We start from the raw sequence: 12223 nt of genomic DNA, 5'->3' as shown, positions 1-12223 counted from the left end.
TTGTCTGTGTTCGATGGATGTGGTACAAACCAGGAAGTTCAATGATAAAGTTTGGGTTCGTGGTTTAAATATAGGTTTCGTTTTTAATTTACTTGTCTTTTTCTTGTTGTCACCAGCAACACCATGTTTGTTGACTTAGTATTATCAGCAATCCGAGTGTAAACTTATATTACTTTAGTTTACACACGGATTGCACTGCTGTATAATATACTTAAGTCTGAACTATGTTAGCAGAGTTCTTTTTTAACGTAATAACCAACAATTTTCAGTAGCTTATTGAAGCTTAAATTTTTTTCTGCTCGTAGTATGTAGGAGGAAATTAAGATTTCTGTAAAGTATTAAAATTTTAAATACTGAAACTGATAAATTTTTCATGAAAATGTTATGCCACATCTACTATTTTCTTGTCACCCCCACCGCATCGGTATCACTCTTGCCGTTCTGAATTTTTAAGGCGCCCAGTTCACCGATGCTTTCAACGAGTTTCTCTGACTAACTTACCACGATTTACATAACACGCGTTATGCACTTCCAAACTTTTCTTTCGCCATCTCCGATTGCTTTCCATCTATCAAAGGTTTGGTTTTACGTGGTTTGAATATTTCATCTTAATGGGTTCTGATTGAAAAAAATAAGTAGCGGTATCCAGTAACTGTTTTAAGAAGCTTGCAGAACGTGGGACAAATATAAATGTTGCTTTACTTTGCGCTTGTCTGTGTTTTGACATAAAATTATATAACACAATTATAAGAGATAACCATTCCTCTATTTGCATAAAACCGGTAATGAAAACTCAAAAAGTTGAGGTTTCAAAATGCCACGGCAGACATATAATTTACAAAATGCAAATTAAACAAATGACTTAAAACCCGTCACTCTCCGTCTCTATTTAGAGATAGTGTTCAGCTTCATAACGATAAAAAAACACTGAAAACTTTACGTTCCCGTTTAATAAATTAAAGTTTGATCTCGTTACACCTGCAGCCGTCATTTTTAATTTCTGTAGCAAAATGAATCCGACAGAGCGAGTTATAAGACAAACAAAGGTTCCATTATGATTTCAAAGCAAATTAGCGCATCAGCTGCAGGCAAATGCTTGTTGTTAGTTATGCGGGTCAACAGAGGGCGTTGGTTAATCAACAACGTATAACTTAGTTCCAGTTTGCGCCCTTAAGGGATACGACTGTTCGTTAAATTTTTGAGCATTTGACTAATTTATTGCGAATTTGATTTTGTACAGGTTTATCGTGTAAAGTAAGTTTTTACCAATTAAATGACTGTCTGTTTGTTGGCATTGTCCAACTAGTTAACAGAAAGATAAACTGTAGTGATTGCCTTAGATGTTTTCCTTGCACCTTCATTAATCTCAATGTGTTTTTTTTAAACTGGTAGGTTCAAAGTCTAATTTAATAATTAGTGATTTTTACCTTAATACGAGGAATTGAAGCGTTTTGAATAAACTTGTATCTTTCGCGTTTATTATCTTGAAATCGTTGCATATATTTGCTGTTATTTACCTAACATTTTACGTTTTGTAAATGTCACCAGACTGTGATAAAAGTACAAGCCAGATAAGCACAAAGATTTGATATAGAGTATGAATATAAAGTGATAGTAAATTCATTATAATAGAAACATTGAAAAGCAATGAAGTCAGTTTACTCTGTAATAACTTTGAGTATATTTTTATTATAAATCGGTTTTTTTCGAATTTGGTGCTTTGACTTTACTTTTACTTTCTTTTCATATTTATTATCGACTTATAAGACTGTGTCGCGTTTTATTAAATCGTAGAATTCTGTGATCTGTTTTTCTGTTACTAGGATTTAACTCTTGACAGTTCTAAATAGCTATGCTGCTTAACCAAATAATATGTTAAGTTATATCATATTATCTGTAACCATTCCACTTTCTGACCACTCGACCAAATACATAATAACTCTTCGATAGCACCTGTGAAGATTCCTACAACATTTATGCATGACATAATTCTCTCACCAATACAGCACATTCCAAGATATACTCGTACCTATAAATAAATACCTACGTATATAAGATAAACTAAAGGGTGCAGCAAGATTCGATGAAGTGTCACAAATGAAAGCGGTCAAGCGTCGCCGCCGCATCCACCACAAGTCCGGAGATAACGACTAACAAGGCGAAAACAACCACGTTTTCGCCAATTTCTGACGTCATTTTATGAACGCTAACGAATTATGTCCTGCTTCAGTGGTTGGAATAGAATTCGATGAATTGAGTCTAATTATCAACTATTTATTTTGTTGATGGGTTTTGTGAGGAGAAATGGTTCCAGTTAGGACGCCGTTGTAAATTACAACCAAATTGTTTCGTTTAGTTATTGCTACGTATTATTACTATTTGTGGTTTTAATTGGTCCAAACGGTAGTCCCATGTTGGGCGCCAATATCTTGTCTTTCTATAAAATCTGTCTCGGTAGGCCACGAAAAAAAATCACTTGCCGGGAAAAAAGTATGTGTAGTTCTACTATCTACTTAACTACTATATTGCGGTACATTATGGAACTGTGCAAACATTTGAATAAACAATGTTGTTGTTGGGATTAACGGCAAAAATGTTGAAATTTACACATAGCAAATGAAAAACCTTCGTTTTAATGTTCCTGTGTACACTAATACATTACGATAAATTGCTTCAACCGTCCGTTATCCATTCAGATCGAACGTAGATGGACAAAAGCTAACAACTTCCATCGATACCCCCGTTTCTATAGAAATGGGGCAAGATGAATAAATGGCTGCCAGTAATACTGGAATGATACATTTCTACCTGAGTCGTAGTCGACTGAATAGTGAATGCCGATCGGTTCTATTACGACGCGGAGACCAAGTGATTTGTGGATTGTTTGCTTACAAAAGTGACTGGGTAGAATGAATTATTACAGGACTCATTCTGCATGTAATTTTACTAAAAGTTTAATTCAAACGAAAGTGAACTTATTTACCTTCCAACTATGCTAGAAATACATGCAAACCCGACTTACTTCAGATATAAATACTCGGACTATATACTGTATTTCTTTCCATAATCAATATTTAATAACGTATGTCTATATTTTGATGATTACAATATTTTTTTAAATAATAATTGGAAAGTAACATTGTTAAAATCTCAATAGAGTTAAAATCTTGAATTCGATCTTTATCAAATTATGTCTCTTTAACTCAAAATTGTCCGTGATACCTTCACAAAAGGCTTTCAATGACTTCTTGAGGATCGAATACGAATTACGATCCAGTACCGTTCTTTGTTTTAAATTGAAAATTCTCGACGATGGGCAGAAATAGTAAGTGGACGGAGGCTCGACACTCAACTCATTCTGGCTGAATATTAAAACGAGCGATGATGACAGCTTGAGGCAAAAAAAATATTCTTTCACCAAAAACTATACGAATTAAGTAAGCTAGACAGACCTTGTGCAAGGAGAGATGTGCAAAACAAAAAAAAACTTACTAAAGAAAACATGGATGTATATAATTGTAATATTTATTAGAATTCACTCAAAGTATCTCTTAACCAACCTTTGGTTTTTTTTTTATCCTTTGGTTAAAAACCTTTTACTAACAGAAGTCAATATTCAGTTCTAGTTTTCTTACAAAACATATTCTAATACAATGTTTTTCTAATACCTGTATTTAAATGTAGTCTTATCAATTTACTATGAGTAATTCTCGCTTTCCGCTCCGCTTGTGTTAAACGTACTGCCTAAAGTCGAAGCTCAGACACCCGACTGACTCTTATAATTGATAACACTCGAAAGCTTCGATAGCGAGATTTATTTCTACGCTAATTGTAAAATGCTGACAGTGAAACAGTCGTTTATTTGGCTTTATATCTTGTATTTAAGTCATTGACTTTTACTGACTACTGACTGAAATATATTCATTTGCACACATACATAAAATCAAGCCGTCTTCCCATAAGGGTAGGCAGAGGCTAGAAAATGCCACTTGGTACGATTCTTATAAACTTTTATTGCTTCATTATTTATATACATTTATATCTATACTAAGCTGAAGAGTTTGTTTGTTTGTTTGTTTGTTTGAACGCGCTAATCTCAGGAACTACGGGTCCGATTTGAAAAAATCTTTCAGTGTTAGATAGCCCATTTATCGAGGAAGGCTATAGGCTATATAACATCACGCTACGGTCATTAGGAGCGGAGTAGCAACGAAAAATGTCACAAAAACGGGGAAAATTTTGACCCATTCTCTTAGGTGACGCAAGCGAAGTTGCGCGGGTCAGCTAGTAAATAATATCACGCCTGTTAGACCCGATAGTGTAGGCTGAGGTTATAAAAAACACGCACATTTCGCTAATCATAATGTCAGTCCCATAGTAATAGTTGCGAGCTCTTGCCGTATTACACTTGTTTCATTGCCAGTTCACCGACCTCTGGGCTACTATTGAAATATTTTAATAAGAATAAGAAAAAACCAATAGCACTCTGCTCGACCCAGGTACCTATCGAACCCGAGATTTACTCGTAATTAGCTGTCCTACGCCACAGAGACAGTCATAAAATATTTTTAACTAACGTGTAATTATGTATAAAGACTTATATATTTGTTTGCTAGGTAAGCAAAATGAAAATGGATGCAGAAACTTGCTGCTATTTCCCATACTTGTGAAATACTAGTGTGTAACCGAAGGTGTAAGTTACGAGTAACAACATTTTGTACCGAGAACAGGTTGTTAACTCAAATCAACTTAATAGTGACCAAGAAAAACATAATAAGTGAAAAATATTGCTGCATTTACTTGCACGATACATCCAAACGTAGATGCAAAGGTTACCTTTTGGAACTTAAAAATATTTAATAAATTTGAAGAGACTTGGATACTATAGTTATTAACCCGCGAGCACACGCGCTATGAGCATTTCCCTCACGGTGAATTTAAAATTTCCGCAATTTATTGATTTATTTGTCTACGGTTGTCATTTGCCCAATAGCTGAGTTTTATACTTCCCCTGTCCCGTACATAACGGTTTTTTTATGTTAGTGTGCATCAATCGCTTAGTGGAGGTGGTTTGTTTCGGCGAGTCTCGTCGCGCGGCATTTTGCTCATCGCGCGACTAACAGCGTAAGTATTATTTTTTATTGCTATTCTATTTTCTTACAGTATTATACCTTATTTAAAGTCTTTATTTTTATTTTATTGATGAATACTGGTGCAATATGAGTTTATTAAGCAGTTTACATACAAATATAATAGTTTTTTTACAGATGGATAGACAAAAACAACAAATTTATTGAAAGTGATGGAGAGAGTGAGCACAGCGACCACAACACTTGTACTGAGCAGTTATCTTTCTCATCCTCTTCAACAAATTATCAAAAGATTCACAAATGAACCAGGCTTTTCAGAAAATGTGATGAAACCTGACGGTGTGCGATCTGCGCGATCTGTCCAAGGCGTAAAATTAGCAAGACGAAAAAAACATGTATTACATGTAAAAAAAAAAATGCACTGAACATGCTTTTACTTTGTGTGACATGTGTAAAGCTCGTGCATTTGATGAAGATTAATGATTTGTTGTTCACTCCTTAAATTTTTTGATAAAAGTTTATTTTTTTTAGTTTATACCAAAAGTGCATTTAAGAAATGCCAATTTAGTTCCTATTTTTGTGATTCAAATATTATAGCATAACGAATGTAAAATATTAAAAATAAATATTTGATTTGATTTATCACTTTCTTTTTATTATAATTAAGCAGTAAAATATATAAAAATACTATAAATTGTGTATTTTTCGGTTATTTGTAAAACGTGAGCAAAATGCTCTATACGCGAGTGGTCGTGTAAGTTGTAAAGGCGCGTGTGCTCCCGGGTTAATCTAGCGAATTTCGAAAAAAAAATCATTTGTAGGAGAAGTATGATGTGTTACCACCATCCCACTCCTTTTCATCACCATTCACAATCTGCCAACATTCTTTTAATGAAATAACTAATTTGCGCTGCTAGTGTTTATTGTAAACTACTTTTTCTAGCACCGTCAACTGCCAAACTGTCGCAGCGCAAGCAGTATCATAGTGCTTTATTTAGCAAATTTAGCATTTTGCTTTTATTTAAATGTAGCCTGTACATTCTAAGCTTGCTCTCCGTTCAACAGTGATGCAGGCTAAGCAACATTGCGTTCGGTTACCCGCAGTATGTAAACATCTGTTGCCAACCTTTGTTTACACTGCGTGCCTAGTAGCAAGGCATTCTGGGATGATATGTTAACATTGGTAACGTTAGTTATACACGAGAATTGGTCAGTAGTGATAACTATTACAACCAAGTCTTGGTAAAGTTTTGTAGGTAATAATATTATCATTAACTCCTAAATCATCTTGTACTAGAAAAAATAGGTAATTTTAAAAGTTTTTTGTAAGTAATAATTAACGTCGGAAGCAATAAACGCTTATTAAGGAGTATGAAATTTGAGAAACATGATGTACAATCAAGAGCATAATTTGGAACACGAAACTCTTAAATATATTATTTGTTAGTTCTAATTCAGTTCTTTAGACGTCAGTTACCACGAAACTCATAAACACCCAACAATCGAGTAGTTTCCTTGGTCCACTGCTGTTTAATTTTCTCCGGTCTGTCAGCTTATTTCAAAGTTACATAAATGGTCTTCTTTGTCACTAGTACAACTTCTAAGCTATTGCGCCGTCTGTTCAGACGACTAATAACATCTAGAACTTGGAGTTTCATTGTCTTAAGTAAAATTTACTGCAGCCACAAATTAAAGAAGCCATTTTGTATGCAGCTGAAATAGCTGTCTAATTAGAACTTAAAAGGTTGAGACTGCAACGAAGATTCGATTTTGCTAAGTGCAGTCGTATGTCGACGTGACAAAATGTACCTAAGTATCTTTTACTTTTACTTAGCAGTAATGATAAAAATGCGATAGATGCAATATGAATAAGCAAAATTAAATATTGAGCAAATCATATTAAAGCAAGCCTTTGTGCTTTATGAAATTGACATTATAATCGGATTTTTTTACAGAGTGAACTTTTCCCGAAAAGACGTAATAATTGATTGTGTCGGAACTAATATACACATATAACATTTCGTTATGCTGGTATGACGTATCTTTTCAAATGCCATTTTGTTTTAAATACGTGATTCGAATGAAACGATGTATAGAATTATGTCTAAAGATTAGCACATAGTGAAAAAAACGCTTCATTTTTACTAAGTACTTCGCATAGATATTTAGCAGTTTCATAACAACACGTTGAATTTACGCTCACAACCTTTGGATGAAAACGTGAGCGGTCACGTTAGGTCCTTATCTCACACTCCACTGTCTGCTCCCGACACAAGGAAATTTCGGACAGAATCTAAATTAAATGTTATTCTTTTATACATGTTAGAAAAACAAATCATGTTTTTTGTTTTTGTAGCATTTCGTAGTACGTGCATTCGGTATCGTGTTGGATCAGAGTACGTCACTTATTTACATAAAATTTCTAAGCTGAATCGATGACAGAAAATGATGGAGTTGTCATATATCAAAAATAAGATTTAGTAACGACGATAAAACAAACAGACTAAACAACTTTAGTTTATCATTAGAATTTTTATTTAAAACGAAATTAAAAAGCAAGAAGAATTTTTTAGTTTCACAGTGGAAAAGTCCGCATGTGTATTTTCAGCTAAGTCGCATCCACTGTAGTATTAAACAGATTCATACTATTCTAGCCTTGCAGAAAATAATTCTTATCCAATCCCTAAAGCATCTACTTAGCTAAGAGCTGCTGCTAAATCCGTGCCTGTCTACCTGCAGTGATAAGTTAAAAGCGTTCTATTTTCATACTTGTTTCCAGACAAAGCTGCTAGCGTAAAGACGACTATGATTTTAAATGATTTTGGAACATAATTTCAAGATAAATTTACGTTTGATATTTTGACACATGATGAGAAAACTGCTATGCTAAAGTGTGAATTACTTTGTGCTCCGACTGTTTTGATTTGCAATTACATTAAGAATATTAGATAGCCCACCCACTTGTAAATTAGCTTAGATTGCGTGGTAGCATTGTAAATTAAATGACCGTCTAGTCTCTACCTCCGCATAATATGCATGAGTACTAACTATCTTTGAATGACTTCAGACCGGCCAATGGACTGATCTTTAACAAATATTTCTTGACTGCTTTCAGTAAAAAAGAATATTCCGTACCTACACATAAATATAGAGTAGTTAAGACATCAACTTTATATCATGATAAATTGAACAATAAAAGAAGCTGATTCACCCTCAAAGAAGAAACTACCCATCATTTTTCCACAACGACAAGCAAAGAAAGAACAAACAGGCAACTCATGAAACACATACACCAATTGGTTTACCAACTCCACAAACGAACGAATAAGGTAAAGGGCAACAATCCTACGGTAATATAAAACAGCCTGTAATGGCCACTAAAACTTTTCTAATGACCGCAATGTCCCGAAACTGTCTCCAGAGAGAGAAGTTCCAGTAAAATATTTATGATTTTTGCCCTGCCATGTTTTCGTGGTCGTATTTTATTTATGTAAGCTCTCTCGCCGGTTGTGTGGGTTTGTACTGTGGATATTGTTTTTATTAAATAAATATGTGTAGGAACAGATTTCTTATTTGTTGCGTACATATTATATTACCTATTTTATGCTATTTTTATTTTTTCACTTTTCTCTTATGTAGAGCCGGCGGTCTAAGTGGTTTAAAGATACAAAATATTTTTAAGTTCCGCAGTATTCCACCTTTGTTAAAAATAAATAGCATTGTTATGGTTTGTTATAATTGTGTGGTTGTCCCTAGAAGTCCTTTAAACGCGAGCCAAGAACAACATGAGTATAATATGAAACACTAAATATGCCATAACTTTAAAATAAAATAAAATTCACTTCACCTCATATTGCGTCCAGAACACATTAAACTTAAGCTTTATTGCCTTGCAGCTACAAAAATACCACTAATAACATATCGCCGTAAGTCCTTATAAGTGCAATATCAGTATCATAAAGTAAAACGTTTTATAGACCATCGGGGAGGCGCTGCGGACCTCGAATTATACAGATTTACTCGACGTGCCTTCAAGAATTGTTAGCTGGGAGCCTGTGGGCCGAGCGTATTGGACCATTGGAGCCAACACGGAAAACCTAATAAAAGCGTTACCTACCGTTTATGGCCAACATTGGTACAGTCACAGAGCTGTTACATTAACATTAACAGCCCGTTAACGTTGTGTTCAGCAATTACTAATGGCTAATTTGTGAATTTTGGAACAAATAGGTATGTGATTTCTCTTTTTTGCTTCAAGGACTACTTTTTGATATAAGAAACACTCCTTTGATCATCTGGAAATTCGATTTTTTATTTTGACACTTTAATTTTATATTAATATTTTGAAGCAGTTTAGGAAATATAATATGTAGATTTTTTTGAAACTTGTTACGTAATTTCTATTCTTTTCAAGCCAGACTTAAATAGGGATTTCTTTTAATAATGAAAACTCTGTAGTTATAATAAAAATCGTGCTGAAACATTAAACTTGTATATGAAAACACAAAAATATATTCACCATTAGTCCGTGCAATGTTTGTGATCACCATTATTTGCAAGTAAAAAGCCGCTACATGTAAATTCCAATGAATGTGTATGGTATTAACTGATTTGTTGCGGATTTAAAATGTTCTGTTTTTAGTCTAAAAAAGTATAATGCGTTTAAAACCGTCCGTGTTTTTGTAAATCCGCACCGAAATGCGGATTTAAGCGTTCAGCGTACACGTTTTTGGGCTAGGCTTAATGTGCGTGAGTTATTATAGTTGCTGTTTGGAATACAATATACTTTTGTACAGTTTTTCTGTGGTTTATTTTAATTAAAATAAAATGGCCTGTGTTGTGTATGTATGCATGTTCGCAGCTGTGTTGTGTTGTACACGGCGGTCATGTATGATAAGATGTATGAATGAGTGTTCGAATAAAGTGCTAGTGACGCAAAAGTAGTTTAAATATGAAGCAGATGGTGTCTACGAGTACACAAACCAAAAAAATACAGAATGAAACAGATTACATTAATAATTTATTATTATAATCTAGATTTCAGAAATATTTTATCAAATCTACACTCAAGAAAATTATTTCTTCGCTGCCATTATTCCTTGTTATTGTATTAATAGCTCAGATATGAGAAAATGAAAACAGCAGCAATTTGTGTAGCAACAATATTAAATACACTTTCCTCAAATAATAAACAATACATAACTAAAACAATAAATCTTACTTCGTACTTTACTAAATTTATAAACAATCAATCTTCTAAAGGGTAACATTTCATTGGTTAAACGCTATAAAATAACATACTCAAAATCAATACACGAACAAAAACTACAAATATTAACAGCTAATTCGCAACTCGAGCAACTATTATGTCGAGAAATATGATTTCTGGGGCAGGCCCCAAGGGATCGCATAAAGAAAACTTTAAGGCACCATTAGCCTCGGTTTTATTTGCCCCTAGCCCAGAGGCTTTGAGATTTACGTACGCACCAACTCAACGTCACGATTTAACGCAGTTCCGGCCATATTTTAAACTGGGTAAATCCCTGTGGGTAAAGCAATATTTTGTTTTACAGTACAACGAGTCTGCCTCTTAAAATGTGTTGAGTTACTGTCGGCCCAATATCAGAGGATATGTATTGACGCCTAGATGATTTTACTGAAAATATTTATTTGTTTGAAATTCTACGAATGTTGAAGCGCGTATTAAAGGGAATGTTTCAGCTGATGACAAAGTTTCAGTAAAATTCACAGGAATTCACGTGAAACTGTTTTAAATCACTGTTTTGTTTCAGGCTCTCGAGGATAGGTTTTATATTATTTGGGCTTTGACGTATACTTCCAACCATTATCTGAATTTAGAAAATCAACGTAGAAGAATATTACAAAAATTAAACAAAATACCGGGAAGATTCCAGCCAATTTACTTTTACTCGTTCAGAAAATGACGACTAACAAAAAATCTCGCAACCATAAACTGAAATAAACAGCTCTTAAAAGTGTATTGACGCAAATAAAACGCCAATGAAAAGTTGTAGGAACTCTGGCCGCGTAACGCTACGAATTTCGCATGTTTATTGCACACTGTACTCCTTAATATTTTAGCTATAGAGGAACCCTTCGCCATTGTTCCAACCGTACTTAAACGAGACGAAGCTCTGAATAATTAAATGTGTCAAAAGTCAGCCCAGTCCGCCGAGACGTTTTTAAATGCATAAAAATAAAACGTAATTTTATATTTTAAAACGGATAAAATGGAAAAGAATTCTTGTAAACAGTGTTGAGAATAGTATAAAAGATTCATTTTATGTTTTTTCTCTGGAGAATGCGTACTTTTTATTCACTTTTAGGCGAGAGAAAAAATTAAGCATTTATTTTAGCCTGTTAAAATTCAAATTCTTCGAAAAACACTCGGGTCTATCAAAATTTTGTAACGAAAAATAACAAGCACAACAAAACTAAAAAACCTAATACAAAATTAAAAGGATGCGCTAAAATTGTACCAAAACTCTGGAAACAAGACTACTTTTATTTCGTACAAACTGGACTTCGTTTTCAGGGTAGAAATGCTTTGAAATATTAATAAGTCACTCTCGGGAGGCTATACGTCTTACTAATTACTTCTTGAAAGGACTGTAGTTAAATAAGATTTGGTGTGAAAAGTAGAATAGCTGTAATTGAGAAGAACACTTTCACTTTTATTGGCCAGCTTGCTTATACTTTACTTTGTATATTCATTTGTTCTTCTATTATATTATATGATTGTTTTATCTGTCATGATTTAATAAGCTTTCGGCTTAACCGTATTTTTCCCTAAGAACTGTACAATAGTGGAGTGTTGAATACCAAGTATGTTTTGTGTGTCGATTTGCTATTAAAGCAGAACATTTTTCATGCATGTTCGCAACAATAAATGTACATAGTTTTTAGTAATTATTTAACCTACTCTTTGTGAATCCAATCCTGTAGTTACAAACTAGATGTTTACTATTAATTAATTAATGATCAATAGATTCAGTTTATGCCACAACTCTAATCTATTCATCGTTTGACATAATAATTTTACCAATATTATTAACACATAAGTCTAATTATCATGCGAGCATAAATTTCACTTTATTGTTTATTATATTTAA

This window comes from Anticarsia gemmatalis, chromosome 7 (genome assembly GCF_050436995.1).
Source record: "Anticarsia gemmatalis isolate Benzon Research Colony breed Stoneville strain chromosome 7, ilAntGemm2 primary, whole genome shotgun sequence".
NCBI lineage: Eukaryota > Metazoa > Arthropoda > Insecta > Lepidoptera > Erebidae > Anticarsia > Anticarsia gemmatalis.
The sequence above is the reverse complement of the archived record's forward strand: the minus strand, read 5'-3'. Positions refer to the sequence as shown.